Source organism: Carassius carassius, chromosome 23 (genome assembly GCF_963082965.1).
Source record: "Carassius carassius chromosome 23, fCarCar2.1, whole genome shotgun sequence".
Taxonomy (NCBI): domain Eukaryota; kingdom Metazoa; phylum Chordata; class Actinopteri; order Cypriniformes; family Cyprinidae; genus Carassius; species Carassius carassius.
In genome coordinates, this window is record NC_081777.1 from 14375008 (window position 1) to 14383984 (window position 8977).

Genomic DNA, 8977 nt, shown 5'->3' on the forward strand with positions numbered 1-8977 from the left:
TGATTCTTTGAAGAGTTGATTAACCCTTGTGCATCCTTGAGGACATTTTTGGCTTTTTCAGTTTAGTTTTTTTGATAACTTTGCCTGTGTTAATGCTAACTGCATAAAATTTGCCACAGGTGTGTATTTTTATTGGAATTTTAATATTTCACCTTCATTTCCTTTAAAAAATTTATTTTCTACTAGGTACACAAAATACTTCCTCTCAGGACCTTTTGGACAAAAATGTCCCCATTGAAACCCATTAAAACTGCAATTTTTAATCCCGGTGCCATTCAGCTATAAAATGATGCAATCTTTGTTAACAGGCTTTCATTCTGTTGGCAAGGCTTCAAAATTAAAATTTTACTATTTTTACCAGATGGTGCAATTTTTTCAGGTTTGGCATATAAAGCAAATTATCGCTTTATTGTTGTTTTCTGCTGTTTTCGTCTTATGCATATTATAGAGCCAATTAGATATATTATGAAGCTATAATTGTGTGGGTGTGTTGGTATGGATGTCAGAGTGTGGTTTGTATGTGTGTACTGAAAATTGTATGTGTGTCTGAACAGTTTGAATGAAAAAAATATATATTGTACTGGAAATCACAAATCCCACCCCATGTAAATGAGTCATACAGAGTCACAGACCTTGTCATGTGAAAACTGAATAAGGTCAAAAAGTTTACTGAGCTGAAGATTGTTTTTCATTCAAACACATTTCTTATTACTTGTTTGCACCTTTTTTATTTGTTATTGTTTTTGTTCAAAGATAAAAGGTGAGCTTGATTTTGATGTAGTAGTTCAGAAGCACCTCAAAACCTTGTTTTTGTTTTCACCTCGAGAAAATGGTGATTGTTTTGTCTGGTAGATTTTAGTTGAGACGGGTGCTTTCACAGCCAAACCTATAAATATCAGTGGCTTGAGGGTCTTGTCATGTCATAGTTTGCAAGATGAAGAGATGTTTCACAGCAAGGGAAGCTCTGGATCTAGTTGTGGCCACCAACAGTGAGCACCCGGGTACATGTGAAAGTGAGGATGAAGAGTTGACTTCAGAGGATTAAGTCGAGTTTGCATTAGAGTCTGACTCTGATAGCTCTTGTTCCTCTGATGACATCACTGAGAGTGAGGACACAGAAGAGACTGCAGATCTTCAATGGAATTCAAAAAATGGAGACATTCCTGCCAAGGGTATGACCCCGGGTCCCACACACTATACAACTGCCCGCATCACAACTTCATCACCGAAGAAATCATTCAGCTTCTTCTGGAGAACATTAATTTACACGGGAGGCATTTTGTGACGGATTGGATTGATTTCGATTCCACTGACATTCAGGCATACATCGGGCTGCTGATTCTGGCCGGCGTGTACAAGTCAAGAAATGAATCAACAAGAAGCCTGTGGGATGTGGAAAACGGACGTTCCATTTTCCGAGCCACCATGTTCCACCGTAAATTCAAGCTCCTGAGCTCCACCCTGAGGTTCGATGACAGGATGACACGACCTGCACGTTACATGCATGACAAGCTGGCTGCATTTCGGACCATCTGGGAGAAGTGGACACATCGCCTTCCCCTGCTGTTCAACCCAGGCCAGGATGTCTGTGTGGATGAGCAGCTCGTCCCTTTCAAAGGCCGATGCAGATTTCGCTAGTACATGCCCAGCAAGCCTGCCAAGTATGGCATAAAAATTTGGGTCACCTGTGATGTCACCACATCCTATGCATGGCAGTTGCAAATTTACACGGGGAAGTCTTCCTGGAAGTCCTGCGGAGGTGAACCAAGGAAAAAGGGTCATTCTGGAAATGACGGAGGGGCTCCAGGGGAACACTGTGACCTGCGACTACTTTTTCACAACTGCCTCCTGGGACTGCCTCCTGCCTGCGGGTGTCGCTGTTGGACAGTGTTTTCTCTACTTCCTGTTGGCCTTCTGTAGCAAATCGTAGCTCCGTGTAGCTGTTTTTATTTTATTTTTTCTCTAGAATCTTTATCTTACTATCACTCTCTGTTTTTTAAAGTGGTAAAATATAACTTAAGTCACACCATATTTCTGATATTATCGATCAATCTTATCAGATTAACTTTGATTGTTCACTTTTATTTTATATCCGTGAGTGCAGTACACCTGCAAAGCGTTAGCACTCGTTAGCTTGTCATTAGCGTTTTCATTCGAACCTATGGCTGTTTTCTTTTCTCCTCTCGCTCCAGTTTTTCACAAGTTCATCAAACAACCGCAGTAAGATTTTCATCAAGCACGGTGAGTAATGGCTTCTCCCGTCATTGTTACTTGCACCTCTTGCCACATGTACAGTTTATCTATCTCTGTTGCTGATGAGGGATTCACATGTGATAAATGCAGGGAAATAGTTAGGCTGACAGAGAAGATTTCAGAATTAGAGACACGCATCCAAACTTTAATTGAGGACAGTAAGAATGTTAGGGCTCTAGATACGGCTTTGGATGCGTCTGGCTCAGGGATTCCTGTACATTGTTCGGTTCCAGAAACAGAGCCCCTGCAGCAGGGCAACTGGGTGACGGTGAGGCAGCGTAGTCGTGGGTCAAAACACCGCTCCTCTGTTCCGATCAAAACATTAAACAGGTTCTCCCCACTCAGTGATGCACCCACTGAGAAACCTGATGAAAGTGCTCTAGTTATTGGTGATTCTATTGTACGGAACGTGAATATAGAGACACCAGCCACCATAGTCAAATGTTTACCGGGAGCCAGAGCGCCTGACATCTTGGCAAATTTAAAAGTGCTGGCTAATGCTAAACGTATATACAGTAAGATTGTTATTCATGCCGGCGCTAATGATGTTCGACTTCGCCAGTCGGAGATCACTAAAAATAACATTAAAGAGGTGTGTGAACTTGCAAGCACGATGTCAGACACTGTAATATGCTCTGGTCCCCTCCCTGCTTACCGTGGTGATGAGATGCATAGCAGATTGTCATCACTCAATGGCTGGATGTCTAAGTGGTGCCCACAGAATAACATAGGTTTCATAGACAATTGGACGAGCTTTTGGGGCAGACCTGACCTGTTTAAAAGAGATGGTCTTCATCCCTCCTGGGGTGGCGCCACTCTTCTCTCTAGAAATATGGCAAATAGTCTTAGTGTTTATACTTGACTAACTGGGGCCCAGGTCAGGAAGCAGACAGACTGGCTAAACCGACCGTCTGCTAGCTACCTCCCGTCACAGAGGTCAGTTAATTCTCAGCACATAGAGACTTTTTCACCTAGATATCACACTATAGAGACTGTGTCTGTTCCCCGAACTAGAAAAAACAAAAAACGTCCAAACCAAGTTAAGATTAACAATTTAATTGAGGTTCAACAAATAAAAAACAGAAGCAATATGGATAAACAAATGATAAAGCTTGGCTTATTGAATATCAGATCCCTTTCTACGAAAACACTTTTTGTAAATAATATGATCACTGATCATAATATAGATGTACTCTGTTTGACAGAAACCTGGCTAAAACCTGATGATTACATTATTTTAAATGAGTCCACCCCCCAAGATTACTGTTATAAACATGAGCCGCGTCTAAAAGGCAAAGGTGGAGGTGTTGCTTCAATTTATAACAACGTTTTCAGGATTTCTCAGAGGGCAGGCTTCAAGTATAACTCGTTTGAAGTAATGGTGCTTCATATAACATTATCCAGAGAAACAAATGTTAATGATAAATCCCCTGTTATGTTTGTACTGGCTACTGTATACAGGCCACCAGGGCACCATACAGACTTTATTAAAGAGTTTGGTGATTTTACATCCGAGTTAGTTCTGCCTGCAGATAAAGTCTTAATAGTTGGTGATTTTAATATCCATGTTGATAATGAAAAAGATGCATTGGGATCAGCATTTATAGACATTCTGAACTCTATTGGTGTTAGACAACACGTTTCAGGACCTACTCATTGTCGAAATCATACTCTAGATTTAATACTGTCACATGGAATTGATGTTGATGGTGTTGAAATTATTCAGCCAAGTGATGATATCTCAGATCATTATTTAGTTCTGTGCAAACTTCATATAGCCAAAATTGTAAATTCTACTTCTTGTTACAAGTATGGAAGAACCATCACTTCTAACACAAAAGACTGCTTTTTAAGTTATCTTCCTGATGTAACCAAATTCCTTAGCATATCCAAAACCTCAGAACAACTTGATGATGTAACAGAAACTATGGACTCTCTCTTTTCTAGCACTTTAAATAAAGTTGCTCCTTTACGCTTAAGGAAGGTTAAGGAAAACAGTTTGACACCATGGTATAATGAGCATACTCGCACCCTAAAGAGAGCAGCCCGAAAAATGGAGCGCAGCCGGAGGAAAACAAAACTAGAGGTATTTCGTATTTCTTGGCGGGAAAGTAACATATCCTACAGAAAAGCATTAAAAACTGCTAGATCCGATTACTTTTCTTCTCTTTTAGAAGAAAACAAACATAACCCCAGGTATTTATTCAATACAGTGGCTAAATTAATGAAAAATAAAGCCTCAACAAGTGTTGACATTTCCCAACACCACAGCAGTAATGACTTTATGAACTACTTTACTTCTAAAATTGATACTATTAGAGATAAAATTGCAACCATTCAGCCGTCAGCTACAGTATCACATCAGACAGTGCACTATAGACCCCCTGAGGAACAGTTCCACTCATTCTCTACTATAGGAGAGGAAGAATTGTATAAACTTGTTAAATCATCTAAACCAACAACATGTATGTTAGACCCTATACAATCTAAGCTCCTAAAAGAGGTGCTTCCAGAAGTCATAGATCCTCTTCTGACTATTATTAATTCCTCATTGTCAATAGGATATGTCCCCAAAACCTTCAAACTGGCTGTTATTAAGGCTCTCATCAAAAAACCACAACTTGACCCCAAAGAACTAGTTAATTATAAACCAATCTCGAATCTCCCTTTTCTGTCCAAGATACTAGAAAAGGTGGCATCTTCACAATTATATTCCTTCTTAGAGAAAAATGGTATATGTGAGGATTTCCAGTCAGGATTTAGACCGTATCATAGTACTGAGACTGCTCTCCAAGATACTAGAAAAGGTGGCATCCTCACAATTATATTCCTTCTTAGAGAAAAATGGTATATGTGAGGATTTCCAGTCAGGATTTAGACCGTATCATAGTACTGAGACTGCTCTCCTTAGAGTTACAAATGATCTGCTCTTATCATCTGATCGTGGGTGTATCTCTCTATTAGTTTTATTGGATCTTAGTGCTGCGTTTGACACAATTGACCACAACATTATTTTGCATAGACTTGAACACATTTGTTGGCATCAGTGGAAGTGCATTAGCATGGTTTAAATCGTACTTATATGACCGCCATCAGTTCATAGCAATGAATGAAGATGTATCCTATCGATCACAAGTGCAGTATGGAGTACCTCAAGGCTCAGTACTAGGGCCGCTACTCTTCACGCTTTATATGTTACCCTTGGGAGATATCATCAGGAAACATGGTGTTAGCTTTCACTCCTATGCTGATGATACTCAGCTCTATATTTCTTCGCAGCCCGGTGAAACACACCAATTTGAAAAACTAATGGATTGCATAGTCGATATAAAAAACTGGATGACGAGTAATTTCTTACTGCTAAATTCTGAAAAAACAGAGGTGTTAATTATAGGACCTAAAAACTCCGCTTGTAATAACCTAGAACACTGTCTAAGACTTGATGGTTGCTCTGTCAATTCTTCGTCATCAGTTAGGAACCTAGGTGTGCTATTTGATCGCAATCTTTCCTTAGAAAGCCACGTTTCTAGCATTTGTAAAACTGCATTTTTCCATCTCAAAAATATATCTAAATTACGGCCTATGCTCTCAATTCAAATGCAGAAATGTTAATCCATGCATTTATGACCTCAAGGTTTGATTATTGTAATGCTTTATTGGGTGGTTGTTCTGCACGCTTAGTAAACAAACTACAGCTAGTCCAAAATGCAGCAGCAAGAGTTCTTACTAGAACCAGGAAGTATGACCATATTAGCCCGGTCCTGTCAACACTGCACTGGCTCCCTATCAAGCATCGTATAGATTTTAAAATATTGCTTATTACTTATAAAGCCCTGAATGGTTTAGCACCTCAGTATTTGAATGAGCTCCTTTTACATTATAATCCTCTACGTCCGCTACGTTCTCAAAACTCAGGCAATTTGATAATACCTAGAATATCAAAATCAACTCCGGGTGGCAGATCCTTTTCCTATTTGGCGCCTAAACTCTGGAATAACCTACCTAACATTGTTCGGGAGGCAGACACACTCTTGCAGTTTAAATCTAGATTAAAGACCCATCTCTTTAACCTGGCATACACATAACATACTAATATGCTTTTATTATCCAAATCCGTTAAAGGGATTTTTAGGCTGCATTAATTAGGTCAACCGGAACCGGAAATACTTCCCATAACACCCTATGTACTTGCTACATCATTAGAAGAATGGCATCTACGCTAATATTTGTCTGTTTCTCTCTTGTTCCGAGGTCAACGTGGCCACCAGATGCAGTCTGTGTCCAGATCAGAGGGTCACTGCAGTCACCCGGATCCAGTACGTATCCAGACCAGATGGTGGATCAGCACCTAGAAAGGACCTCTACTGCCCTGAAAGACAGCGGAGACCAGGACAACTAGAGCCCCAGATACAGATCCCCTGTAAAGACCTTGTCTCAGAGGAGCACCAGGACAAGATCACAGGAAACAGATGATTCTTCTGCACAATCTGACTTTGCTGCAGCCTGGAATTTAACTACTGGTTTCGTCTGGTCAGAGGAGAACTGGCCCCCCAACTGAGCCTGGTTTCTCCCAAGGTTTTTTTCTCCATTCTGTCACCGATGGAGTTTCGGTTCCTTGCCGCTGTCGCCTCTGGCTTGCTTAGTTGGGGACACTTCATCTACAGCGATATCGTTGACTTGATTGCAAATAAATGCACAGACACTATTTAACTGAACAGAGATGACATAACTGAATCCAATGATGAACTGCCTTTAACAATCATTTTTGCATTATTGACACTGTTTTCCTAATGAATGTTGTTCAGTTGCTTTGACGCAATGTATTTTGTTTAAAGCGCTATATAAATAAAGGTGACTTTGACTTTGACCTCCTATGGACTGGCGCAGGAGCTTCTAAAGAGGAAGATGGCCCTAGTCGGCACAATTCGCAGGAACAAGCCAGAGCTTACCCCACAGCTGCTGCAAATAAAGCATAGAGCACTTCTGTCCTCCCTCTTTGCTTTAACTAAGATGCACACAGCTGTGTCTTACGTACCCAAATGAGGGAAGAATGTGCTGCTCCTTAGCACCAAGCACCGCGAACCAGCTGTGAGCGACACTGAAAAAAAGAAGCCAGTGATCATCACAGACTACAACCGCTGCAAAGGAGGTGTCGACAACCTGGACAAGGTATGTGTCATTATGCTTCAGTTACACACACATTTATTCTTACTGCATAATGCTTTTATTATTCAGTATTTTTTCTATCTATATATTCGGTGTTGTAGTTTTGTGAAAGAGGAGAAGAATATTTTGTTTATTTTTATTCTTACTGCATAGTTCCTTTATAATTCAGTATTTCTTGCATTTCTATACACAATGTTATATTTTTGTGAATGATGAGAAGAATATTTAGTTTATTTCTTCTTTTGCAGGTTGTTGGCACCTACAGCTGTAGGAGAAGAACATGTCGGTGGCCAGTGGTTCTCTTCTACAACCTTGTAGATGTGTCTTCCTTCAACTCCTTTGTACTGTGGTCAGCCGTGGATCCCTCCTGGAACCAGGGCAAAACATTTAGACGGAGGCTGTTTTTGGAGAAACTGGGGAAAGCACTTGTGATGCCGCAAATGTCACGAAGACAGCCCATCCCCCGCACACGATCTACGTCCACCACGATGGAGGATCAACAGCAGGGAGACCCAAACACCAAAAAGAGGAAGGTCTGCACATTCTGCACTGACAAAAGGAAAAAAAAAGTGCTTCCACCTGCAACAAGTGTGGCAAGCATATCTGCAAAGTCCACACAATCACATACTGCAGCTCCTGCTGTGAGTGAATTCCCTCATAGTAGGCAAATGCCTACTATTTCTGTTATCTGTTCTCTACTAATTCCCTCTGCGTAAATGTCTACTTTTTCTGTTCTGAGTGTTCTCGAGTTTTGCACAATAAATCTTGTTCTTGTTCAAAGTGATCTTGTATTTTTGCTTTATTTGTAGAGCAATATAAGATATATTCGATCAAAAAGTAAAAACTTTGGAGGATAATAGGAGTAATAAAACAATGATTTGACTTTGACATTTTTGTCTTTTATGGACCTGAGTGGTAGTTTTTATTTTAAATCTGATACTGCATAAAAATAAGAAAGCATAAAAATTAATGTTGTTGTTAACCATTGACATATCCAAGGATGTAATATTTAAAGAAAAAAAACTGCTTAGCATTTAGTATATGGAAATGTTTTATTATTATTATAATTTTTATAAAAATCAACAGTGGTATTATGTAAAGAAACCAGCATTTAAAGGGTTAAAATTCTGAAAATGAATGAATCTTTGGTAATTATGATTAGAACTGATGCTGGAAAAAAATCTAAGTCAGTGAAAGTTGAAAAAAATATTAATCTATAATATTTTTATGACACATTTTTGACAAGGACATTTATGTCCTTAATGGGCCTGAGTGGTAGTTTTATTTTTTAGCTGACACTGCACAAAAAATATAAATGCATCCAAATTAATATTGTTGTTAATAATTAACATATCAAAGACTGTAATAATCAAAGAAAAAAATCTGCTTAGCATTCACTATATGGAAAATAATAATTATTATTATTATTTTTATTTAAAACAACAGGGGCATTATGTAGAGAAACCGGCATTTAAAGGGTTAAAATTCTGAAAATTAATGAATGTTTGGTAATTATGAATAGAACTGATGCTAGTAAAAAAATCTAAGTCAGTGAAAG

General features: G+C 39.3%; 1 pseudogene; it reads left to right on the forward strand.

Annotated features, from left to right (window-relative positions):
- The first annotated feature begins 1137 nt into the window (after positions 1-1137).
- On the forward strand, positions 1138-8167 carry LOC132101169 (piggyBac transposable element-derived protein 4-like; annotated as a pseudogene).
- The last annotated feature ends 810 nt before the right edge of the window (positions 8168-8977 follow it).